The sequence below is a fragment of the Phyllostomus hastatus genome, unplaced genomic scaffold, assembly GCF_019186645.2.
Source record: "Phyllostomus hastatus isolate PE091 unplaced genomic scaffold, TTU_PhHast_1.1 phas_contig_62, whole genome shotgun sequence".
NCBI classification, from domain to species: domain Eukaryota; kingdom Metazoa; phylum Chordata; class Mammalia; order Chiroptera; family Phyllostomidae; genus Phyllostomus; species Phyllostomus hastatus.
The window spans coordinates 20,281,515-20,309,143 of NW_025333921.1; the positions used below are offsets into that span (position 1 = coordinate 20,281,515).

Below are 27,629 nucleotides of genomic sequence, written 5' to 3' on the forward strand. Positions count from 1 at the left end.
TGTCCCCATACAGCCCTGATGTGGTGCCCTGCAACTTCTGGCTTTTTCCAGAACTAAAATTAAATTAGAAAATGAAGAGATTTCAGGCCATCAATGAGATTCAGAAAATATGATGGGGAAGTGGATGGCAATTGCAACAAAATGTTTTGCAGTGTGTTTTGAACAGTCGGAGAGACACTGGGAGACTCTGTGAGGTCCCAAGGTGCGTACCTTGAAGGGGACTGAGGTGTCATTGTCCTATGTACAGTGTTTCTTGTATCTTCTTCAATAAATGTCTATTTCCCTTCAAGTTTTTTTAAATAAAGATTTTATTCATTTATTTTTAGAGAGGAGAGAGAGAGGAGAGGGAGAAGAGAAAGAGAAGGAGAGAAATATCAGTGTGTGGTTGCCTCTTGCATGCCTCCAACCAGGGACCCGACCAGCAACCCAGACATGTGCCCTGACGGGGAGTTGAACTGGTAACCCTTTGGTTCACAGGCTGGCACTCGATCCACTAAGCCACACTGGGCAGGGCTAAACATCTGGATTTTTCATAGCGCATGGCTGAATACTTTCTGGACAGACCTTGCTTATAGCCCACCCAATCATAGCCTGAAATGGTCATCCATACACAATTTCACAAGGACTCAATTGAATCCCACTTAGAGGAGCCACCCTTACCCTGAGCAGGGCAATGGGTAAAACTTGATCCCAAATGAGATGAGTTTCTTGACACAATTTAGCTACATTTTTCTTCAAGGTGAGATTCTACTGTTCAAGAAGCCTGAGGTCTCCATGCTGTCTGGAATCTCCACCTGATTCTTAAAAGTTTAATTACTTTCTGTGTAATTTCTAAAATAAAATCAGGTCCATTATCACTCTGTTTGCTGGTGGGTAGGCCAAAGTGAGGAATTAATTCCTTCAGGATTTTCACTGCTGCTGAGAATTTCTTAGTTCTAGTAGGATAGGCTTCTACCCACTCTGAAAAGGTATCAACAAAGACTAACAGATATTTCCATTCTTGGATCCTTGGCATCAGGCAAAGTCTATCTGCCAGTGCTCAAACTGTCCTTGGTATTGTTTCCCTTCTTTCTCCTAATGGGGATCTATCTTGGGGTTGCTCTTCTGGCACACAACACACCTAGCTATTGTTTTCCATATGGCTTTAGAAATTCCAGGACTTGTGAGCTATGGTTCAATATAGGTGGTTAATGAAACCCTTCCACAGTGAATGGACTCATGCAAACGCTTCATGACTGGCTGTACTAAATGTTCAGAAAGCAGTGTATCTCCTTTCATACTCTTTCTCCCTTTACTATTGGGGCTTTCTTCATTAAAATCCCAGCTCTTAGCTTTCTTTAAGTCTGCAATCAAACATTAAAGGTGGAATTATGACAAGCCCAGAAATGGCACCAAAGGCATTATAAATATTCCTGTAGCACCCTCTTTTGCTGCTCAATTGGCCAAATTGTTTCCTCTAGCTACTTCAGTGTCCTTTTTCTGATGCCAAGGGTAGTGTACAACTGCCATCTGTAAAGGTTCCTGAACAGCTTCTAATAATTTAAAATTTCCTGTGGCATACTTAATATCAGTTTTTATTGAAGGTTAATAGTGATTTTTCCTTCCAGATCAAACTATGTGCATCCAAAATTAGGAAAGTGTTCCTTGAATCGGTATACACATTCACTATCTTTCTTTGCGACAATCCCAGTGCCTTCATCAATGCAGTCAGTTCAGCTCTCTGAGCAGGCGTTCATGACAGTAAGACCTTGACCTCTACTATTTCTTGAAGAGTCAAAACTGCATAGCCAGCCTTTCTGTTTTTCTTTCCATATAACTCCTTCTATCTGCATAAAGAGCTCAGTCTACCTCTTCTAGAGGATGGTTCTATGAATCAATTCTGCTAGAATAAACTTCATCAATTATTTCAGTGCAGTCATGCATTAGAACACCCAAGTCAGACTCCAGGAGAAACGAGGCAGGATTAAACTTAGTTTGAGATTGAAGATGGCACTGTCAAGAAGAATTACTTGCTACCTTACCATTCTTTCAGCAGTGAGCCACAAATTTCCTTTTAGCTCTAGCAGGCTTTAGTAGGGTTGAGAGCTCGACCTGGATTTTTTGGTGCAATCTCTGAGCTTCTTCATTTGCCTTATGCAACACTAACACCTATAGGAGACCATTCTGCGTGGCATGGGCCCAGCTCCCACTCGGAGATGCACAGGAATCAGGCCTGCATTGTACCTAGGCTGCTATGAGACTTGCTTTTGTTAAAACTCCCTCACCCTGAATTGAGACAGCAAGTGCTTACTGTAACTTCCTAAAATTCATGCTAAAACTCCCCAGTATGGAGTGTAACCGGTTCAACCACTTTTCCCATTGCATTCGCAAATATCCTTCTTCTGTGATGTGATTAGCGGCATCATCTTTGTTTTCTGTAAAAGGTAACCACCTAAGGCAAACCTGTGCATAGTAAATGAGGACCATTATGTAATGTGCTGAGAAACCCAATGAAGGCCCATCAAGGCAAGGGCCCAGGCTTTTGCTCCCCTTGAGAGAAAGGCTATGCTGTCCCTTTTCCTCCACAGGACTCGGTAGTCCATGTGAATTTGTCTCTTATCTCACCCACAATGTGGCAGACCCCATGAGCCAGGGTCCGCATAAACACCTCTGCTCATCACCCATAAGGAAAATATTCAGTTAACTTTTTCTTAGTAGTTTTTCTTTTCTTTTTATTTTCATTTTATTGTTGTTCAAGTATACTTGTCTCCATTTCCCCCCTACCACTCACTCCCACCCCAGGCATCCCTACTTCCCACCTTTGATCCTAGCCCCCTTTGGCTTTGTCCATGTGTCCTTTATATATGTTCCTTGATGACCCTTCTCCCTTTTTTCCCCCATTATCCCCTCCCACCTCCCCTCTTGTTTCTATCAGTTTGTTCTTAATTTCAATGTCTCTGTTTGTATTTTGTTTGTTTCTTTTGTTGATTAGATTTCTTTCACTTATAGGTGAGATCATATGGTATTTGTCTTTCTGGCTTATTTCACTTAGCATAATGCTCTCCAAATCCATCCACACTGTTGCAAAGGTTAGGAGCTCCTTCTTTCTTTCTGCTGTGTAGTATTCCATTGTGTAAATGTACCATTGCTTTCTCATCCATTCATTTACTGATGGACACTTAGGTTGCTTCCAGCACTTGGCTATTGTAAACTGTGCTGCTATGAACATTGGGGTGCACAGGTTCTTTTGAATTGTTTCAGAATTCTTTGCGTATAGTCCCAGCAGTGGAATTGCCCAGTGAAAAGGCAGATACATTTTTAGTTTTTAGTTACCTTTTATGTCTGCCCAGTTGAATGGTGCATGGCAAAAACTGATGTAACTAAGTCAGTCATTTTAGTAGGACCATCCCTATAAGGATCTGAATTTTCCCAGTTTAACACATCCACATAGAAAACAGAGTATTTGCCAAACTAGTATCCAGCAGGCTAGCCTTCTGGCCCTACTCCCATTGGAAGTCTTCGTGGGGGATTATTTCCCTGCCCCAATAGGGAATTTTGTTATATGACGGGTTTAGGACAGAGAGACCTGTTCAGGCTAATCTCCTCAGCTGCCTCAGCTGGGTAAGGAGGAGGATCCTTCAGGACTGGATGGGCGGGGCAAAATCTCACCATGCCTGCAGTACCCATGACATCTTTATCTTCCTGATCCCTCTCTTCTGAGCTTCTGTTATCTACCACAGGTAAAGTCCCTTTTCTCTGGGCCATTAACCTATTTCCTTTTACTTTTGCTTCTGATCTTTATTATGTAATGTCATAAGAGACTGTACATATGGCAGTTCATCCCATTTCCCCGATCTTTTACAAAACACCACCAATTTCAGCATTGTATAGTAATTTATGGACCCATTCAGTGGCCAGCACTCTCCTGAGTTCAGATTATATGTAAGCCAAGCAGTATTGCAATGAAAAAAAACACTTCTTTTCTTGTAATAGATTCATAAACATTGGTCAACCAGTCAGGAATCACCCCAAAGGGTTGTTGCCCGGTTAGGAGGCTCCCTTGCCCATTCTAACAAACAGAGCTCTGTAATATCACACAAACCAAAAGGCACCTTAATTCCTGATGACCATTCTAAGTCACAACCTGGGACTGTAATGTTGAGCCAGGAAGCATAGTCACTCAATTAAAAGTGACAGTGATGGGGAGTGCCAAGAATAGGAGAGTCTCTAAGTGAAATCACTTGGCAGCTGCTAGGGAGTCTCCAAATCCAAACACCTGAGTTTCCCAGTCCAGGAGGCAACAGAACTCCCTGTCAAATACCCAGACTCATCAGAGTGTACCAAAGTATCCCACCAGAGTAGCCAGAAAATGAAACCAGAAAAGCTGGCATTCGTACTGCCTGCCACTACCAGAACCCATGAGTAGAGACAAGGACTAAATCTTTATGGGTGCTTCATCTGATACTGGTGATCTGAGAAGACAGTGGGTTATGTACCCTAAAGACGTCTTAATATCTTATCTCAAGCCAACCTTTTTATAGGAGAAGAAAAGTGTAGGTAAGGGGTTTGGGAAAAGGTAATCAGATGGTTAATGAAATAAGAGTTGCAGTCTGTTGGTGATTTTCCTACTATTTCTTTATTTACTGATCAGCAATTCTTTATCTGCCACATGGACTCTCCCTCCCTGGAACACAATGGCTCACACACCATTTTGATCAATATAGAGCCCCTGGGGCACAAAGGTTGAATTGCTAGTCATATAGGTCCTGTATTCTAGTTCCTGGAATAACAGAATTCCAAATGCATTAATCACTTAAGCCTATCAACTATAATTAAAGCTAAAAAATCTTTAACTCTTGAGTTCCACCATCAGCTTTAAATGACATACTAGAACAAATGGTTTGAATAGATATATTTAGAACATTTCAAACATAAACAGGAAAATATACATTCTTTTCGAGAACACATGTAACATTTTTCAGAATAAGGTCTCATGTTAGACAAAAAAAAGTCTCAGTAAATGTAAGAAGACTGAAATCATATCAAGTATCTTTTGTGATCACAATGGTATGAAACTAGAAATCCATTATAAGAGTAAAACTGGAAAACACAGAAACATAATGGAGGCTAAACAACATGCTACTAAATGTAGGTGGGTAAACAATAAAATCAAATAATAAATTAAAAGGGGCCTTGAGACAGATGAAAATGAAAATACAACCCAAACTCTACGGAACACAGCAAAGGCAGTTCTAAGAGGGAAATCCATAGCAATATAAGCCTACTTCATGAAACAAGAACAATCTGAAATAAACTGTCTAATCTTACATGTAAAAGAACCAGAAAAAGAACTCAAAGGAAGCTCAAAGTGAGCAGAAGAAAGGAAATTAAAAAGACCAGAGAAGAAATAAGTAAAACAGAGTCTAGCAAAAGAATACAAAAGTTAAAAGAAACCAAGAACTGGTTTTTAAAACAATAAACAAAATCAATAAACCTTTAACCAAATTCATCAAAAAAAAAAAAGGACCCAAATAAATAAAATTAAAACTGAAAGAGAAGTCGCAGGTGACACCACAGAAATACAAAGGATTATAAAACGATACTATGAACAATTACATGCCAACAAATTAGACACTCTGGAAAAAAAGGGTAAACTTCTGGATACACACAATCTCCTAAGAATGTTTCAAGAAGAAACAGAAAATCTGAACAGACTAATAAATAATGAAAAAAAAATCAGTAATAAAAAAACTCACAACCAACAAAAGTCTGGGACCTGATGGCTTCATCAGTGAATTTTACCAAACATTGAAAAAAGAATGAACACCTATCCTTCTTAAACTATTCCAAAAAATTCAAGAAAAGGGAAGCTCCCAAACTCATTTTATGAGGCCAGCATTATCCTGACTCCAAAACTCAACAGAGTCATTAGAAAAAAAGAAAATTATAGGCAAATATTCCTGATAAAAAAAGTCCTCAACCATATTATTAGCAAACTGAATTCAGCAGTGGGATGCAAGGTTGGAGCAACACCTGCAAATCAATGAATGTTGATACACCACAGAAACAAAATTAAGGATAAAAATTACATGATCATATCAACAGACGCAGAAAAACCATTCAACAAAAGCCAGCATCCATTTATGATAAAAACTCTTAGCAAAGTGGGATAGAGGTGACATATATCTCCATATAATAAAGGCTGTATATGACAAAACTGCAGAAAATATCATACTTAACAGGGAAAAAGCTAGAAGTGTTTCCTGTAATATAAGGATTAAGAAAAAGATGTCCACTTTCAACACTTTTATTCAACACAGTATTGGAAAGTCCTAGTGACGGTAATCCAACAAGAAAAATAAAGTAATCCAAATTAGAAAGTAAGAAGTAAAGCTGTGATATTGTATTTGCAGATGACATGATACAATATAGAGAGAACCCTAAAGATTAAACTAAATGACTATCATAAGTGATAAATGAATTCAGTAAAGTAGCAAAACAAAGAATTAATATTCAGAAATTCATTGCATTTTATACAACAATAGCTACCCGAAAGAGAAATTAAGAAAACAATCCTATTTGCAATTGCAACAACAATAAAAAAAATAGAGTGCCTGGGGAATAAATTTAACTAAGATGATAAAAGACCTGCACTTGGAATATTACAAGGCATTGAAGAAAGAAAATGAAGGAGGTACAAATAAGTGAAAGCATATTCTGTGCTGACAGAAGAATTAACCTCATTAAAATGTCCATAGTACTCCATGCGATCAACAGATTCAATATCATCCCTATCAAAATACTGATAGCATTGTTCACAGAACTAGAATAAATAAGAGTAAAATTTGTATTGATGAAATAGCCTCGGCAATTTTAAAAAGTACAAAGGTGGAAGGAAGTACCATGCAACCTGATATAAAGCTATAGTAATAAAAATGGCAAGGGGTTAATGGCTATAGGGGTTAATATCCAAAGTTTTTAATAAAACCATAGAATTTAACACCAAAAAACAATCTATTTAGAAGACCTGAATGGACATTTCTCCAAAGAGGACATACAGATGACAAATACATACACTGTATTTTGAGGACTATAAGATGCACTAGACCATAAGATGCACCTAGGTTTTAGAGGAGGAAAATAGGAAAAAAAAATTTGAAGCAAAAAATGTGGTAAAATATTTAATAACATAAATAACATAGACTGCCCTCTCCCCCCACCCCCCGCCAACAGCGAGCCAGGTAAGCTACATTTGAACTATAAGACACACCCCCTTTTCTCTCCCAAATTTGGAGAGAAAAAGTACGTTATAGTCCAAAAAATACGGTATGTAAAAATGCCCAATATCACGAATCATCAGATAAATGCAAATTAAAACCACAATGAGATACCACCTCATACCTGTCAGAATGGCTATCAATAAATACATCAGGAAACCAACAAACAGCAAGGATGTGGAAAAATATGAACCCTTGGGCACTGTTGGTGGGGAAGTAGACTGGTGTAGCCACTATTGAGAACAGTATGAAAGTCCCTCAAAAAATTAAAACTAGAACTACCTTATAACCTAGCAATTCCATTTGAGTATTTATCTGGACAAATCTAAAACACTAATTTGAGAAGATATTGGAGGATTCATGATGATGCACAAAAACTTGGGTGGTGAACGTACAATACAATACATACATGATATATTATAGACTTGTACCCCTGAAACGTCTAAGTTTACTAACCAATGTCACCCCAGTCAATTTAAAAAAGAGATAATATGCATGCCTATGTTCATTGTAGCATTATTTATAATAGTGAAGATATGAAAGCAGCCTAAGTGCCCATCAGCAGATGACTGCCTAAAGAATATAGGGTATACATACACAAAAGAATATTACTCAGCCCCCACAAAAGAATAAAACCTTACCATCTGGAACAACAGGGATAGACTGCAGGATATTATACTAAATAAAATAAGACAGAGAGGAGAGTCAAGAAGCCAGAGGAGCAAATGGAAGCCACACTAACCTCCTCCCAGGACCAATCTGGAATTACAACTAAATTGTGGAGAAATCACCTGGAACAAGCCTTACAACCTCAGAGAGACAGAAGAATCATCTTCAGCACCAAGTACTGAGAATGGTAAGCACTGAGAATGGTAAGAATGGTAAGTACTGTGGTGGAGACTTGAGAGGGCTGGCTGGGGACCCACAGACAGTAGCACCAGAGGGATAATTAAGCAACTGATGGATCCCCCTGAGAAGTGTAGGATCTAAACCCTAAGGTGGGATCCTCAGCCTAAGCACCAGAGCCCAAAAAGTACACAGGTAACAACTGGTGGCACAAAGCTGTAGGGTTGCTCTCTGCCAGAACTGGGATGGCTGGAGACACAAAGAGCTGTTTAAATGGCCAACACATGAATTTACATTTGCAGCCATTTATCAGGGGCTCCAGCAAAGGCAGGAGCAGAGTGGGCTGGAGACACCTGAGGTGAGACTGGGGATGGCAGCTTTGGGAAGAGAACTGGGAGAATAGACCACAGATAGGATCCTGGTGCTGAGTCATCTGCCATACTGCAGCAGCTATCATGCTCAAGAGGACCACTCCCCTCCAAGCAGCAGCAGACTGAGGGAAAAAAATAGCCCCAACCCTAGGAGGAATTCTGCCCCACTGTATGAGGCTTAAGCTTGACTACTGAGTGCAGACTGACTATGTTAAACTCAAGGAGACAACCATAGACAGTATATCCCTGGCAGTTTCTAAGGCTAGATGGGGTCAATATCTGAAACATCAGAGGCGGATCCAGAAAGAAAAAAGTGGTAAATACTAGAGGCTACTGAGACGAAATCCACTGTGGTCTTCTCCAGAAGTAGCGACATTTTCTTTCCTGCATAACTTTTTAACATTCATTTCTTGTCCAACAAGTTTTTGCCTATTAAGTAACTAGAATTTATACGATAGTCTCTCTCCTTTATTGTAACAGTCTTAATCTCTTTACACCCTTATTAATACTGGTTTGTTTGCTGTTGATACTGAGAATGTGATTATGGGGGGAGATATTTTTGTGAATGTGGGTTTGTTCCCTGGACTTTGTGGTTTTGTTCTGGCAGCACTTGCACAATAGCATACAAGATGTGGTGGGCCGAGTGACCCTCATCAACCAGCTGGAAGGAATTACCCACCAAAGAACAATAATCAAAGCCGAATTACATCCAGAGAGTCAGTATAAATGGCATAAATGGCATCCCAAGAGCATCAAGTTCGGGAGATCATGGAGACTGAACCACTGAATCTCACAGGTCACCTACCATGGAGGTTCACACCACAAACTCAGGGAGTCAGAACAGATCAATTTAAGAAGGACAGGCTAACAAGAAGAGAAGAGTATCATAAACAATGGGAAGACAAAGAAACAAACCCCAAACAAAAGAAAAGGAGGGATCCTCCAAAAGAATTCTAAATGAAATGGAGGCAAGTCAACAATCAGATATTGAGTTCAAAGCAGTGGTTATAAGGAAGTTCAATGAGCTCACTGAGAATTACCAAAAACTTTGGGGAAACTACAAGAAACTTACTGCAAACTAAATCATCATGAAAAAGGAAATAGAAACTATCAACAAAAGGCAACAGGAAATGAAGAATGCAATTTCTGAATTGAAGAACACAGTAGAAAGAATCAAAAGCAGGCTAGAAGAAACAAGTGTCAAATCAGTGAGCTGGAGGACAAGATAGAAGAAGAAAACTCCCAGAAAGAGCAAGAAAAAGAAAAAAGATTCTAAAAGAATGAAGAGGAAATAAGGGAACTGCAGGACAACATGAAATGTAGTAATATCTACATAATAGGGATACCAGAAGAAGAGCAAGGGATAGAAAACCTGTTTGAAAAAGTAATGATGGAAAACCTCCCTAATTTGATGAGAGAAAAGAGTCACAGAACTCTAGGAAACACAGAGGGTCCGAATCAAGAAGAACCCAAAGAGGCCCATTCCAGGATGCATCAAAATTATAAAATGGCAAAATTCTAAGACAAAGAGAGAATCTTAAAGGCAGCATGGAAGAAACAGAAAGTAACATAGAAGGGAGACCTGATAAGGCTAGCAGCTGACTTCCCAATGGAAACACTCCAAGACAGAAGGGAATGGCAAGGAATATTCCAAATAATGAAAACCAAAGGCCTGCAATCAAGACTACTCTATCCAGCAAGGCTCTCAGTTAAAATGTCAGACAAAATAATGAGTTTCCCAGACAAAAGAAGGCTCAAAGAATACACCTCCACTAAACGAGCTCTGCAAGATATGGTAAAGGGACTGCTGTAAGGAGATGAAGAAAAAGAGAGAGAGGAACACAGGTACAAAGGGGAAAAATGTCAATGAATAAGTACCTATCAGTAATGACCTTAAATATAAATAGATTAAATGCTCTAATCAAAAGGCACAGGGTAGGTGAGTGGATAAGAAGACATGGCCCACACATATGGTGCCTACAAGAAACCCCATGCGGAACAAAAGATCTATACAGACTGACAGTGAAGGGCTGGAAAAAAATATTCCAAGTGAATGGACAGGAAATAAAAAGATAGGGTAGCAATATTTATATCAGACAAAATACACTTCAAAACAAAGGTCATAAAAAGAGATATAAGGACATTTCATGAAACTCAAGGGAAGAATCCATCAAGAAGACATAAACTTATAAGCATATATGCACACAACATAGGAGCACCCAAATATATAACCTGGGGAGACTTCAAGAAAGATACAGACAGCAACACAGTTATACTAGGGGATAGTAACACCCCACTATCAAAAATGGATAGATTTTCCAAACAAAATATCAACGAGGATGTTGCAGCATTGAACAATGCCCTAGATCAAATGAACTTAACTGATATACACAGAACCTTTCATCACAAAGAAACAAAATACACATTCTTTTCAAATATACCTGGACATTTTCAAAGACAGACCACCTGTTAGGGCACAAAACAAGTCTCAACAAATTCAAGAAAATTGAAATCATTATCAAGCATTTTCTCTGAACCAGCAGGGATTGAAACTAGAAACCAAACTCAAGGAAAAAACTCAAAAACACTCAAATTCATGGGGATTGAATACCATGCTATTAAACAATGAATGGGTCAAGAATGAGATCAAGAAAGAAATCAAAAAGTTTCTGGAAAAAAATGAAAACAAACTCACAACAGTCTAAAACCTATGGGACACAACAAAGGCAGCCCTAAAAGGGAAGTTTATAGTGATACAGAACTACCTAAAAAACACAGAAACATTTCAAATAAACACCCTAACCCTACATCTACAAGAACTGCAGGAAAAACAACAAAGAAAGCCCAGAGCAAACAGAAGAAAGGTAATAACCAAGATCAGGGCAGAATTAAATGACATAGAGATTAAAAGAACAATTCCAGCAATCAAATGAATGAAAGCGCTGTTTCTTTGAAAAGAAACAAAATCGACAACCCTTCAAGTAGACTCATTCAAGAAAAATGAGAGAGGGCCCAAATAAACACAATCAGAAAAGAAAGAGGAGCGATTACAGCTGATACCACAGAAATACAAAGGATTGTAAGAAATGGCTTAGCTTTGCCTGGTGTGGCTCAGTGGTTGAGCATTGGTCTGCATATCAAAGGGCCACCAGTTCGATTTCCAGTTAGGGCACATGCCTGGGTTGCAGGCCAGGTCCCCAGTTTGGGGTGCATGAGAGGCAACCACACATTGATGTTTCTTTCCTCCTCTTTCTCCCTCCTTTGCCCTTTCTCTAAAAATAAATAAAATAAAATCTTAAAAAAAAAAGAAAGGTAAAAACGCACTAAAAAAGAAAAAAAAGATTTGTGCATTGTATGGAGAAGGTGCTGTGACTGATCAAATGTGTCAAAAGTGGTTTGGAAAGTTTCTTGGTCCCACTGACATTTTGGTCAGAAAATTCTTCACTGTTAGGCTGTCTGATGCATTGGAAGATGTATAGGAGCACCCTGGCCTCTACCCACTAGAAGCCAATAGTGGGAGATAGCTGACATATTCAAAATATCCAAATCAATAAAGTTATTGGTACAAATGAAAAATGTGTCTTTTATTTTACGGCAAAAACTAAATGGACTTTTTGGCCAACCCAGTAGGACATGCAACGAAAACTACAACAAAGAGAATTACAAAAAAAAAAGGCCTTTGGAAGATAGAGAGCCTCTCCCCAGAAATACTTTTAGTGACTAAAAGCAGGTTCCATGTACTTTCCTTCTATTTTACAAAAGCTTTTAATTTTTTTCAATGGAAACAGTGAATAACTGCCACTTATCACAAACCATCTTCTCTCAGATATGTGCTTTATATATTGCTTTCTTCTGAACAGACAATTCTTCAAGCTGCTCAAGTCTTTCAGTTGCAGCATTTTTTCTTATTTCTTTTATACTGCATTTCTTCCATGGAATAGCATAGAAACCAATTAAAAAAAAAAGGTTTCTGCTTTCCAAAGACAATTTCCAAAAGGTAATAGCAATATATCTCAATCAATATTTTAATATTGTTTTCATTTAGCACCACAATCTTTACTTGAATAATTCCTAATACTATAATTTGTCAGAATGATTGTATATTCTCTTCTCGATTACAGTAATAGAGAAGAAAGTGAACATATTTTCTCTAATCAAGTGACACTTGCTTGAGGGGGCCTATGTATTCCTAAACTTGTAACAACACATTATTTTGTCTTCCCTTTTCAACTTATTGAAGAAATTTTGTAGTGTTTAAAAAAAAACTCATTGATTTTATTGTCTGAGATATTTTGTCTTCAGAAAGTTAAAACATATATTTTTCCCTTTACTGTAACACTCAGTTTAAAGCATATTTTCTAATAAATTCTAAACCAAACACCTTTTTAAAGGAACTAGAATTAAAATAATTGCAAAGTCTGAGGATAGGTTAGGTAACAATCCAAAGGAAAAAATACACAGGCTTTACCCTTTTAAAAATCCTTGAAAGACATTACAGTTCACTTGATATTCTAAAATTACTGAAGTTGTTTAGATTTCCTCAACTCTAAATGGCTTGATTCCTTCAGTACACACTCACCCACCCAAGTATTGTGGTACTTAAAAACAGAAGCGAAGGAATCAAAATTGTCTAGTGTTTATTATCACTTTACATATAGTTTCTTTACAAAGCACTGAGAATACAGGAAAAATACAAAGTTCTTATTCATCTTTTGTCCTTTGTGAGCCAATCCCTGCCCCCTTTAAAATCTGAGCTGAATCTCTTGATCCTTGCACCACGCTTTAAAACCGCAAAGAACAGATACCATTTTTGAATCTATCTGAATTTAATTAAATTACAAAGAGGAAAACGTAGTAAAGCCTAACTTTTGCAAATGCTACATGTTACCTGTAAGAAGTTTTTTTTTTTAGGACTGAGGAAGCTTGTTGTCAGGCACAGGGCAGAACCTGCAGCCTAAAATCAACACGTCCAAGAATGTAAGATAACCAATCATATTAGTTGAGGTAACATGCATGTGGGTACTTTCATATAGTACTTTCATTCTGATAAGTTGAATATGCCTCATAACTTACGTAAAATATCGAGTGCTGTAACATAATCGTGGCGACAGTTTCTGTAGCATGTAAGACAAACATACAGCACCTTGCTCGGGGAGCGCTGGACAGTGTAAGGAACAGAGGTGAGCAATTATAAGTCAAACAATAAAGTGGGTCATTTTGCAAAGGTGAGTAGAGAATTTTAACATGGGGTTTAGAATTCTTTGAAGAACGCATTAAGAAAATTTTGTGGAGAATATATTCCATCATGTACGTTGAAAACAAACCTCACATAAATTCTGACTAGAGGGTGGACATTAGCAGCAGAGATTAGTGTAGTCACCAAACCTCTCACACTAAACACAATTCCAAATCCTTAAAACATCGATTGTGCAAATGGCACCAACTATTCCTTCTTCAAGCCACGGCCGACACAGGAAGTGGGTCGAACACCCTGAACAATTACACTAGTCCCACAGGAAGTGAGTTATGTTCCCTCCACCTCCCCGAGGGCTGCCTCCGTCCCCTCCCCTCCCCCAGCCGGAAGTGAGGTGACTCCATTCAGTCGGCCTCAAACCGATACAAACCAATTAACAACTTAATTAAAAGAGGCAGAAGGGCACTTCCATTGTGTCCACCCCCAGGCTCGTCTTGCTTACTGACCTGTTGACGACAGAGGCTGGCAGGGGCCTGGGGCTAAAGAAGGTTCCCTGCAAAGAGGACAATTCTCTAAGCCCCTCTCGATCGCATTCACTCTTCTTCAGCGTCTCACAGCTTGAGAAAAATTCCTCCGCAGTATTTTATTTTTTATGTCCTTTCTTCCCGTTTACCTAATCGCTTAACTACCTTCTCATAGGCAACTTCTATTATCGCAGTAACACTTACAGTTCTTTCGGTGAGGAGAAAAATGAAGTATTATGCCCAATACCTTAAGAAAAACGAAGGGATTATTTGTTCTAATGCGACAAAGGCCTACGTGATTACGCAAGAGAGGCGCTCGTTAGCGGAGGCTTCTGGGAGATGTAGTGTTTTTAAATCGCTAAGGCCTGTAAGCAGTATTGGGACTTCAATTGGTAATTACTGTATACTGGCGTCTTTCAATACACCAGTTCTGTATTCGATGGCAGCCTGACCGAGGGGATCGGACACCAATTAGGCCAAAGCCTCATTTCCCTTTTTATCAGGACCTTATTTGAACCAAAATTTCCCTTCCTGCCGGTTCTGGTTATCTCGCCCTCCCGATCCAATTGGGAGGAATGTGAGAGGAGGGGCAAATGACTCCTTCCGCGGGACGGTAGAGAGAAAGGGAGGGCGTCCAGGGTCCGTGCGCGCGCGAGATCGCTCTTCCAGTAGCTCGCGGGCGGGAGCGCGCGCGAATGGGCGTTGCGCGGGGCTGTGAGGAGGCTGGCCGGCTCAGGGAGTCTGTCTGCGGGTGGCCGGGAGCGCGCGGTGTACTCGGCGGGGACAAGTAGTTAGTTACTTCTAAGTGTCATTTGCTCGGCTGCTGTGGCCTCCTTGACCAGAAAGGGGACGGGACGGTCAGCGATGGTGGTCACCGCAGCAGCATGTGCGCGCCTCAGGTAACGGTGGTAGGGCTGCCCGTGTCCCCGTCATTCCCTTCTCTCGCGGCGGCTTGTGGGACTTAGGGTCGCCCGGGGTGAGGGCTCTGAGTCGGGGGAATCCGAGCGGGCAGTCGCGCGGTCTGGGTAGCGGTCTGGGTAGCGCCGCCGCTGGAGCTTGGGCGATCGGCCGGGTGCGGGCACTCCGGCTGATACCGTCCTCAGACTCCGGGGCCCGCCGGCACCCCGCGCCCCCTCCCACTCCCTGTCGTGCTGACTTCCTCCTCCTCTTCCTTTGGAGGCGGTAGCTCGGCGCCCCCCAGAGGAGGGAAAGTTGGGACTTGGCGCCGAGGTACGACCCCGGGTGCGGCCGGGAGGAAAGTGAAGGCTGGAGGAGCTGGACGCGGGGAGGCTGGGGTAGGAAGGACTTCTCTTGCTCCTGTACGTCTACTCGGACATCCCGGCCCAAACCTGGGAGCACTCGGCTCACCCTCGCCTGCAGCACCGAGACGAAACCCCGTAGCTCTTTGCTTGTTCACTTCTGGCTGCGGCTTGTGAGATCCCTAATGTGCGGGTTAGCACGGTTTTGAGTGGTTCGGTTGGTCAGTTTGTTTCTCCTCTGCCCTTTGACTTACCCGTTCTTGCTACTTTTCTTAACTCCCGCACTGAGGACTTGTGGTCTGAACCCCCTCCCCCCCCCCTCCCCGTCGCCTGCAGCACCCGTCTGAGAGCTTGATTTCTTTCTTTTTGTGGTTTGACGACATTAAAGACTGCCGAGAGCAACAGGAAAGAGGAGCTCTCCCACCTTTACATGCTACTTTCTTGCAATCCGTTATTTTTAAGATCCAAGGATAGGAATTTGAGAGCTGTGGACTGGAGTTATTAGTAGGCTGGCGTTGAGTTAAATGAAAATTAGATTTCATCTTTATTGACCTTGCTATAGAAAACCCAATTCATTTTACTTCTGCAACTGTCAAATGAGAGTATACGTTGAATTAAGTCTTTGGTAATTTACATAAAACGCTATTTTTTAGGTCATTGGATGATGTATATCAGTACCTTTTTACCTAAATGGGGATTGCCTTGAGGATTCTGTTTGGGGCCTAGCTACTGATTTTTGTTTAGCCGCAAAGTCTTTTTTCCTGATAAATGAAATGTCGGAGAACCCATACATTGCTCTCTGCAGTGTGGTAGTGAAAAACGTGAATTCTCCACAGGGTGAAACTTTCCATGAGCTATCTTGGATATCCATTTCATGATGGCTTCTCCTGTAATCTCGGAGCATTTCTAGATAGCCTAATTTACTGACTACTTTAATTACTTTGTGAAGGACCTGGCACTTCTCTGGTGACTCGTTTAGTAACTACAATGGCAGGTATGGTACATATTCTTGGCTTCAAATATGGAGCTGTATAGCCTTAGCCCAGAAATGAACAGTTAACAATGAAAACAATTCATACAGTACCACTACTGGTCAGTTTTGGCTATGACCAATGCATCAGCTATGTGAAAAAACAAACATCTTTCCATAGCTGTCAGAGGGGAAGAGGAGGAAATATTTTATCATATCTTTATTTTGGAGACTAACAAGACTATATTAGGTGGGAAAAAATGTCAGATTATTTTCTTTAAGGCTTTTTGATATGTGGTCTTCCTCTCCATCCCCTATGCCTTGCTTTAAGGATTGACATTTATTTTTGGCTGGGTTCAAGAATGGGAAGAAAAGTGTTCTGGTGAAAGGAAAAGTTAAGATCACTTCAACCTATTATGATACTATAATTATTCATTTTATCCAGTGATAGTACAGAGAAACTTCCTTGATAATTTTTGTTCCTCATTAACATTCTGTTAGAATTTCTTGTTAGGAGTCTATTCTGAGGAGGGCCATAAAGAGAAAACACCACTTCATAACTCCTGACAATCAGATTAAAAAATTGTTCCTGGAATGTTTTATATAAATTTATCTTTGTACATTTATAGATATGTAAATATTTAAGTTTGAGAGCTTAAAAACTTGTATTTGCTTACTTGCATACATGGTTTTTAATATCTAGCAGTGCCAACCACAGTTGGTAAATAAGCATCAATCATAAATTCATGCTCTGGCACATTTCATATATAATTCTCCTAAATTGCTCTATGATGAAGCATCATGAGATTAGCATTTTTTTTCACGAGAGACATTTGTTGTTGTTTTTAACTGTAATGATGTGCAGTTTAAGTGAAACGGGTGCTGGGCTTAGCTGTTTGTATCGAAACCTGCCAAATCATACTATTGTTGGATCAGTTGAGTAATTTAGGAACCAAACTGGGGCCTGTGGCATGCCAAATGTGAGTTCATGCTTCCTTTGATCACTGCTGCAAATCCCTATTTTCACTGTAAGAGTCATGTATGTGATGAGCTTTATTTTCTCATTGCTGTTCTCTACTGTAATTCCTATTCCTCACCTCCACCCCAGTCCTTTCATTACTAGAGAGCTCCTGAGAAAGTCTCGGCTCTTCCATTGGTGGTTCCTTGGAGAATTTCTAGTAACTTTAAGGCCACGAATAGATAGTTCACATTTGTTTGAAAAGTATTTTGAGTGCCTTTTGAGTGGTAGACATGGTGGTAAGCCCTGAGTATATATAGAATGATATCTCTTTTTGCAAGGAGCAGTAGTTTAGGAGAAGATAGCTGATAGCCAATAATTACAACGTGGTGTGTTGTGTAACAGGGATAAGCAGAAGCTTATGGATGGAAGCAGAGAGGAGGAGGGGTTGTTTACCAAGACTTGGGGTCTTGGAGTCAGGGGGTGTCTTAAAATACATTTTACTGGGGTTACCTGTGTTAATATTCAAAAATAGATGAGTTATTTAGGTTTGGAAAAAAGGAAAGGACATTTTTGAGCAGTACTGTCCTGTAAAAATCTGAGTCAAATGTAGTCAAATATGTATTTAAAATTTTTTATTTAACCATATTAAGAAAGGAGAAAGTGAAATTAATCTTAATATATTTTATTCAACCTGATATATACAAAATATTATCATTTCAACATATAATCAATATAAGAAAGTATTGAGATATTTGATATTTCCCTTTTAATCCTAAGTCCTTAGAATCTAGTTTGGACTAGATTCATCTCAATTTGGACTAGAATCATCTTAGTTTGGACTAGTTACATTCAAGTACTAGGTGCACAGTGGCCACAGGTATACAGCATAGTTTTAGAACAGGGGCTGAAGAAGTATTAAGAAACCAATTCATTGATGCCTTATGAACTGAGCTAAGGAGCTTTAACTTTATCCTGAAAGCTGTGAAATTTAGTGGGGAAAAATTATACTGTGATAGAATCATATTTGTGTTTTAGACTTACATGGCTATGAAGTAAATGCTGGATTAGAGAAGGGCAAAACTGGAAGCAAGACTGGTGAAGCCATTCATGGTGAGAAATGATGAGGGATGTAGAAGAAGGGGTAGATGTATAAGAGATTTAGGAAGTGTTATCAACTGGACAGGGTAAATAATCAGATTATGAAGTTGAATAAGATTGAAGATTTAGGATGATTTCCAGGTTTCTGTTGTGAGCTACTGAATGGGGCAAGCAACTGAAGAGCCAACCATTTGAACTAGGTAGACGAAAGATTAAAAAAAAAGGAACTATGAGAGATTTGGCACAGACACTGAGGGAAAATATTTCAAGGACTAGGAGTGGTCAACATTGTATCCTGCCATGAAAAGGCCAAATAAAATGAAGACTGAATAAAGTTGCTGAGACTTGATTAATATGTCATTTGAAAGGGTTGAAGAATGACTAACAAGCCAGAAGTGTAGCTAACTGAGAGGGATTCAGTATTTTAAACAAAAAGACTGAAGAGAGAGTATAGGTGGAGGGAGGGAGATAAAGGAAATTTAGAGATTACTCCTTTCCCTCCTTTTTAAATTAAGAGAGTTTGGGGCACGTTTATGTCGGATTGGAAAGAACCATTGGAGGGGAGAAATTGAACATGCAGAGTGGGAGAGGGAGAGGGGAAAAAAGAGGTGATTAAAGGAGCTGAGGATTTGGAGGCAATAGGAGCAGATGGGATCCAATGCATTGGTTGGGATATTGGCCTTGGGTAGGAGGTAGTTTTTCTTTTTCGGTGAGCAGAAAGGAAAGAGGTGAAGTTGGTGGCAGGGTAAATAAGTTTGTGATTGACAGTGGCAGGAAGGAGAATAAGTTGATGACATGTCTTCTCTCATTTTTGAGTATCTGGTAAGAGTAAAGGGGAACATGGTTGAATAGGGAGTCGTAAGAGTATGAGTTTATAATACCTTTCAAGGAAATGGGGTGGGAGAGAGGCATGGGTACAGACGCACAGACACATGACTAGGAAAATAAAGGATTCTTAGGCAGTACTGAGGGTTCTTTTGAAATTGTACACCTTGGATTTGTAGTAGTACCGATTTGTGTGGTTTGATATTCCTCCAGCAGAGATTGTCCTGGGTATAATTGAAGAAACTCACAGGAATTCATAAGGTAGGTATTTGATTATAAGATGAACAGCTGGGGTTCAAACACTGGTACTTCAGTTCCAGGGCCCAGGCTGTTATCCACTGCTTAGCAGATGCCTGCTTGGTACAGGTATCTGAAGCCAACAGTTGGTTAAGGGAATAAATGATATTCAGGATTGTGTCTAATACGAAGAACTGGGGAGTCCAGCTTGGATCATGAGCAGCATGACAAACATGATTCAATTGGAAGAAAATGAAGGGCATCAAAGGCTACAGGTTAGTGTGAAGCTGAAGAGCCTGCTTGTGAGGAGGGAGCAATGATATTAGCTTTTGTTTATGGAATACTAACTGTATGCTAGATACTTTACTACCTTATTTCTAAAAGGTTATTAACCTTATAGTCTTTCCTTTGTCATTCTCCTTCAAATGAAGAGACTGCGGATTAGAGGGGTTAAATAACCTGTCTAGAGGCAAACACTACCAAGGGATGGAGCCATGATCCAAAACCCATTGTTCTCCAAACCATTTTTTTCTTAAGGAGATAGAAAAATATATTGGGTTGGCCAAAAAGTCCATTTTGTTTTTACCATAAAATAAGAGACACATCTTCCATTTTCACCAATATATTGGTTTAGATATTTTGAGTATGTTGGCTATCTCCCATGTGGTATAATGTTGATTGTTCTCAATTAATGTCTCAATGTGATCACTATCAACTTCAACTGGTCTACCCAACTGTGGAGCATTGTCCAGCGAGAAAAACTTCACAAACTACTTCCAATATGTTTAATCAGCCACAACACCTTCTTCATACATTGCACAAATCTTTTTTTTTTTTTGCGTTTCAGTTGCGTTTTCACCTTTCTTGAAGTAATAAAGCATGATATTCCAAAAATGTGTATTTTTTTCCATCTTCAATATTGAAATGGCTAATAAAAATTCACCAGTTTTGATATTTTTTAAATGAACGCTGATATGACAGCTGTCACAATACAATGTAACAATTGTTTCAAATGAAGTTCAAGACAACTAAATTCTTACTAGGGCCATCTTATGGAAGAAACCAATTTGGCCAACCCAATAATATGAACACTGGTACTAACAATGTAAAGAGGTGGCAAAATTTGGGATTTCTCTGATAAAGGATTTCCCTGTTTTGGGAGGAAGTTCTAAGTGAAGTAAATGGTCCAAGCTTATATATTTTCACTCATTCATTTCTCTTTTTAGGTACTTGCAGATAGGTACTGTTAAGTTATTCTGAGCCATAAACAGTGCTATCAGTCCATATTGCTTTTAATTTTAAGTTAGCAGGAGTTTTTTTCCTGGTGTTCTCAAATTGTAGTTGAAAAGATTCTAGCATTTATGCCATTCAGAATAAATAATGCCCCTTTTGCTTACATTTTTTTCATCCTGAATTTAGGATGGTGCCAACACCCTTTCCTCTTGTATTTGGAGCTGACCTTTGTTGGTCCATCTAGACCCATTTTTCTGTCCCACTAGAATGTAAATGGATGTCCATGGACTAGAATGTCCATGGATGTAGGATCTCTTGTTCACAGGGATATTCCAGCATCTAGAATAGTGCCTCGTGTATAACAGACTAACAGTAAATATTCTTAAATGAACGACATGTGAACACCCAGAAGACTGAGTGAATCTCCAATGCACAGATCTTGTTTCAGAGCAAGGGGTTGTGCTTCTATTCTTTGTGTAATGATTTATTGAGTCTGTGTAACCCAGCAGTAGCATTGTGGGGCTGGCCTGTCTCATAGCTAATGTCTTTTGCTAGGATTACTAAGATGATTCCTACTGCTCATCTTACCCAAGGATAAGGAGAGAGGTTCTAAATGAAGTTTTCTTCTGGGTTTGTGGGGTTGGGATCTGAGGTCCCTGTTACACTAAATTAAAATCTTGGTGGAAGAGTGAAACTTCACAGTTTTAGGGAGCATACCCCAAAAGGAGTGTGTCCTGCAAAGGCAAGAGTTTTTTAAGTCATTTTGGTTGTAACATCATGCAGAGAGTTCCTGGAATTTCCCAGGACACCTGTCTAGTAGGTTATGCTCCAGGGAAGCTGAGAGGCAGTGTACGGTTGTTTAAAAGCTGGGAATCTGCAACCAGACCTCCTTGTTGAAATCTTGGTACTGTCATTTCCCTCATACTGATCTGCAGCAAATTAGTTACTTTGTGTCTCACTTCATCTATATAATGGGAATAAAATAGTACCTAATTCATAATGTCATTTGAGGATTAACATAGGCAAAGGGCTTAGAACATGTCTGGTACATGGTACCAGTGTTCAATAAATACTAGTATTATTTGATACAGAAAATTCATACTTCTTTTACCCACTTTGATTCTAATGTGTTTTCCTGAGAAGGGTGAGAGGCATAGAGGTATAGCTAATATTCTGAGACTTTTCACATAGGCCTATACAGGAGGTGTGTAGTGTGTGTAGTCTGTGGAAGTCTGTGGAGGTGTCTTGAGCATATGATGGTACCATATTATCAGCTTCTAATGCCCTTATCCATCACCATGTGTCAGGTGGAAAACAGGTAGAGAAACTTTGATCTGGAGAGCTCTAATTATCTCCACAGCAGGCCATGCTTATTGATAGGGTCGTGATTTTTAGTATTTGAAAGTTACAGAATTGCTGTGGAATGTAACCCTTCTTCTGCTTCCTTCATCCTTTTGCTTACACAGTTGAGTCAATATCATGCTCCACTTTTCACTCAGATAACCAAATAGCTCTGATTGCTAAAATAATTAGGTAACTTATTGTTGGTACATAAGTTGTTGATATGCTATAAATTGTTAATGAAATTTTCATTATTACCTGGGTTTGAATCTCAGTTCTGCCAAGCTTCGTTTTTTGAAAAATTTGTCAAATGGGATAAGAGTCTCTATCTCACAGGATTATTTTAAGGATTAATAATTACTATGAAACACTTAACATATTGCTTGGCATGTAGTAAATCTCAAATATTACTTGTAAAGTTAATATATTTGTCATTGGTATCATCTTGGTCATTATTCCATGTTTCAAGTCAGCAATGAAATATATACTTGGACCAATGATTTCTGATGGAACTGGAAGACTAAATGAAACGTAGCAACTCTGTGCTTGACATGTTCTGTAAACATCCTTTTACAGTAAAGATTTTACTACCTTCAAGGGTGTACAAGGATGCTGGAATATGGTAAACCTTGAGAGTTGGCTCTCTTGGTCCTGTAGTCCAGCTCCTTTCTGCCCAAATGTTGTAGCCCATATATCTATTACACACCCCACTTGATGGCTTCTGTAGAGTTACAGTAATGCAATTTGTATTCTGTCCTTGAATTGAGGCCAGAATTAGGAAGTACATTCAGTGCTTTTGTAGCTAAGTTTTGTAATGGCCTATTTTAATCCAGCAGCCTGGGGTCCTGCTGCTTGTCTCTGTGTATAAGCATAACACAAAGATTTGTGGGGAAGAAAATAGGTTTTTATTAACAGGGTACTCAATTTGAGGGGGCTGGGAGCATTCCTGCTCTGAGCCAACCTCTCTCACAATGCACAGAAAACCAGCCACTCCCAGGACCAGGGATGAGGCTCAAGTCTGGAAACTTCAGTTTACCTATGATCCGCTTGCAAATACTTAATACATGCTAAATATATTCACTTGCTAACACTCATTTCCACAAGATAAACTAACTTTACCTCCCTTCACTATCAGCTAATTCTTGTCTGATTTCTGAGTTTGCCAGGGAGGTCCTTATCCACATGGTTGTCCAGATATCACACTGCTGTCGCTTTTGACTCATTGACTCCATCTGTGTATCTTGGTAACTCTTCCTTTGGAGTACATAGTTTGTCCCTTTTTCTTTATCACTGCTAGATAATTAACTTTTTCCTTTTTATCACAATATAGGAAAAGAGAATCATTTTCATTTTTGAGAATTCTTATAAGGCTTTTCAAGTTAATTTTTGAATGACATTTTCCTGGGTAGTACCATTTCTTTTCTTCTGATTTTAGTTATTTAACCTTAGTTTTGCTGTTAGAGTATGTCACTGAAGACTTAGCTCCATGTTCAACTATTAAGTTTCAGTTTCCCTACAAGAGGAGGTAATGTGCATTAGTTAGGATTGGCCTAATAAGAGGAGTTGAATACATCAGCTGTTAACAGATAATAAAATCATTTTCCTCGTTTTTGAATTTGAACAACAAATTTATCTGTTTTGCCTTTCAACAAACATTAAGATATGTTTGAAGACACACATTTGCAACCTAGTATGAGTGAACTTCACCTCTACAGTATGAAGCTTCTATCTTTCATTTGGAATTTTAGGAGCAAACTAATTATATTTATATCTGCGCAATGAACATCCAATCATCTGAGAGGATGGTGAACTATATGATAATTATTTTAAAAGTGTGTTGATATTTTCAATAAAGGAAGAATGAATTTTGTAATTTATTAATTTTAGGGGACATGTTTTTGTAGAAAAGATCAGAAATGTGGTCAGGCTTTAATGGCAGTTTTCTTGTGGGGAATACTAAAAAGCGGGGAGATGATTTCTGTTGGAAACTTAATTTGTGTTGAGAACACAGGAACAGTTCAGAAGAGCATTAGGAATGTTTATTAATTTATGTCTTCATTTCATTCAGTTGACTAGGTCTTGTTCAGATAGATTGTTTAAAAACCTTTGGTAACAGACTCCTACCCATCTATAGATTTCTGATTTATTTCTCCTGTATAGCAACCTATACATGTCTTTCTATGTATTTAACATTTTTTAAATTTAATTTCTTAGGGTAACATTGGCTTCAGGTGTACAACTTTATAATACGACATCTGTATATTCCATGGTGTGCTTACTACCTGAAGTCTAGTTTCCTGCCATCTGCTTCCATATATTTGACTCCCTTTACCCAATCTGTCATACCTCTAACCCTCTTTTCCTCTGGTAACCACAATACTGTTGTCTGTATCTATGAGTTTGCTTTGTTAATTCATTTGTTGCTTATTGTTTTGTATTTCATATATGAGTGATATCATATGTTGTTGTCCTCTTCTGTCTTACTTCACTTAGCATGATACTCTCAAGATCCATGTTGTTGCAAATGGCAATATTTCATCATTTTTATGGCTAAGTAATATTACGTAGTATATAAGTACCACATCTTTATCCGGTCATCAGTTGAAGGACATAGGTTGTTTCCATGACTTGGTTATTGTGAATAATACTGCAGTGAACATAGGGGTACATATGTAATTACAAATACTTGTTTTCGAATATTTTTGGGTAGATACCCAGAAGAAGGGTTGCTGGGTAATATGATAACTGTATTCCTAGTTTTTTGCAGAACCTCCACACTGTTTTCCATAGTGGCTGCACCAATTTGACATCCTACCAGCAGTGCATGAGAGTTCCCTTTTCTCCACATCCTCAACAATACTTGTTATTTCTTGTCCTGTTGATAATAGCCATTCTAACAGGTGTGAGGTGATATCTCACTGTGGTATTGATTTTCATTTCTCTTATATTTAGTGAAGTTGAACATTTTTTCACATATCTGTTGGTCATCTGTATGTTTTCTTTAAATAGTATGTATCGAGGTCCTCTGCCAATTTTTAATTGGATTGTCTTTTGTTGGGTTGAGTTGTATGAGTTCTTTATATATTTTGGGTATTAGCCCCTTATTGGACGTATTGTTTGCAAATATCTTCTCCCATGTGGTTGGTTGCCTCTTTGTTTTATTGATGTTTTTTCTTTTTGCTGTGCAGAAGCTTTTTGTTTGATGCAATCCCATTTATTTTTGTTTTTACTTCCCTTGCCTTTGGAGTAAAGTTCACAAAACACTTCTGAGACCAAGGTTCATAAGTTTAGTACCAATGTTTTCATCTGTATTTTTTGTTTGTTTCAGGTCTTATTTTCAAGTCTTGAATTTATTTTGAGCTAATTTTGTATGTGGTGTCAGGTAGTTTTATTTTTTTGCATGTGGCTTTCCTTCCTCAACGCCATTGGCTTTCCTTTCTCCAATGTATGTTTTTTACTTCTTTATTGAAAATTAGTAGCTCATATATATGGGGATTTATTTCTGGGCTCTCAGTTCTGTTCTATTGCTCTGTGTAGCTGTTTTTCCATCAGAGTGGTACTGTTTGATTATTGTAGACTTTATACTATAGTTTGAGTCAGGGAGTGTGATACCTCTGGCTTTTTTTTTTTTCTTTTCAGGATACCTTTGACTTTCGGGGGGGTCTTTTGTGATGCCAAAGAAACTTGAGCATTTTTTTTGTTCTTTTTCTGTGAAAAACACCATAGGGATATCGTTGTATATTGCTTTAGGTAATGTGGCCATTTTAACAATGGTCATTCTACCAAAACATGAACAAAGAATATCTTTCCATTTCTTGGTATCTTCTTCAGTATCTTGTGGTTTTCACTGTACAAGTCCTATACTTCCTTTATGTTTATTTCTAGGTGTTTTATTCTTTTTGTTCCCATTGTAAATGAGATTGTTTTCTTCATTTCTTTTTATCATAATTCATTGTTAATATATAGTAATACAATGAATTTGGTATATTGATTTCATATCCTATAACTTCATTGTATTTGTGTAGTGTTTCTAATAGTCTTCGTGGAGTCTTTATGGTTTTCTGTATACAGAATTATGGCATCTGTAAATAGCAACAGTTACTTTTTTGGTGTTTTTTTGAAATATTTATTTTTGGGGGCAGGGGGCTTCCGGCCAAGATGGAGGCATAGGTAGACACACTGTGCCTCTTTGCACAACCCAGATAGGGACAACAACAATTTAGAAATAGAATAACAACCCAAACTGACAGAAAATTGAACTGTATGAAAGTTGGACAACCAAGAAGCTAAAATAGACACGTTCATCCAGACTGGTAGGAGGGGCAGAGTGGGGCACCCCAGTGAGGGTTGCAGCTCAGAGAGTGTTGGGACCAGGGGCAATAAGGCATCCAGGGCATGCAAGACCGCAGCGGGCAGACCCTGAGAGTGCAAGTGGCAGCTAGCAGACCCCGGCTGAGGGGTGGCAACCGGCAGACCCAGGGAGGTGGCGATTGTGAAGCGAGGCACCGCGTGCAACCCAGGATTGCAGCGCTGGGAAATAGAGTCTCGGGGCACTGATTGAAAACACCTGTGGTGGTTGAGGCACAGGGAGAGACTCCCAGCCTCACAGGAGAGGTCGTTGGAAAGTCCCATGGGGTGCACAGGCCCACCACATGGGAATTGGCACCAGAGGGATCCAGTTTGCTCAGGGGAAGCGGCAGAAGGGACTGAGGTCCGACAGAGAGTGGAGCAAGTGCCATTGTTCTCTCTCGGACCCCGCCCCCATGTACAGCGTCATAACCTAGTGACTGGGTTGACCCACCCTGGTGAACACCTAAGGCTCCGCCCCTCATACATAACAGGGGTGACCAGACCAAAGGAAAAAAAAAAAAGATGGCTCAAACAGAATTGAATGCCCCACAGCCAGTACTTTTAAGTGACCAACCTATCAGATGCACAGTTCAAAGCACCGGTGATCGGTATGCTCACAGAATTGATTGATTTTGGTCACAAATTAGATGAAAAAATGAAAGCTACAATAAGTGAAATGAAAAATGCACAGGGAACCAATAGTGATGGAATGAAGGCTGGGTCTCACATCAATGGAGTGGACCCGAAGGAAGAAAAAAACATACAATCAGAAAAGAATGAAGAAATACGAATTCAAAAAAATGAGGAGAGGCTTAGGAAACTCCAGGACATCTTTAAACGTTCCAACATCTGAATTATAGGGGTACCAGAAGGGGAAGAGGAAGAGCAACAAGTGGAAAAGTTATTTGAACAAATAATAAAGGAGAACTTCCCCAATCTGGCAAAGGAAATAGACTTCCAGGAAGCTCAGAGAATCCCAAAGAAATTGGACCCAAGGAGGAAAACACCAAGGCTCTTCATAATTACATTAGCCAAGGTAAAAATGAAGGAGAGAATCCTGGAAGCAGCAAGAAACAAGGAGACAGTCACCTACAAAGGAGTTCCCATCAGACTGTCTGCTGATTTCTCAAAAGAGACCTTACAGAACAGAAGGGGCTGGAAAGA

The 27,629-nt window shown here is 39.3% G+C and overlaps 2 protein-coding genes across 3 annotated transcripts in view; one reads left to right on the forward strand and one right to left on the reverse strand.

The window, feature by feature from the left end:
- Window positions 1-14,476, reverse strand: part of HMG20A (high mobility group 20A) — a 98,115-nt gene extending 83,639 nt beyond the window's left edge. For both annotated transcript variants that reach the window (XM_045848580.1, XM_045848579.1), the window contains exon 1: window positions 14,174-14,476. The gene's annotated coding sequence lies outside the window, so the exon portion shown is untranslated. The remainder of the gene's footprint in view (window positions 1-14,173) is intronic.
- Window positions 14,477-14,819: 343 nt separating this feature from the next.
- PEAK1 (pseudopodium enriched atypical kinase 1) overlaps window positions 14,820-27,629 on the forward strand; it is a 179,297-nt gene continuing 166,487 nt past the window's right edge. Inside the window, exon 1 of the mRNA XM_045848432.1 lies at window positions 14,820-15,090. The gene's annotated coding sequence lies outside the window, so the exon portion shown is untranslated. The remainder of the gene's footprint in view (window positions 15,091-27,629) is intronic.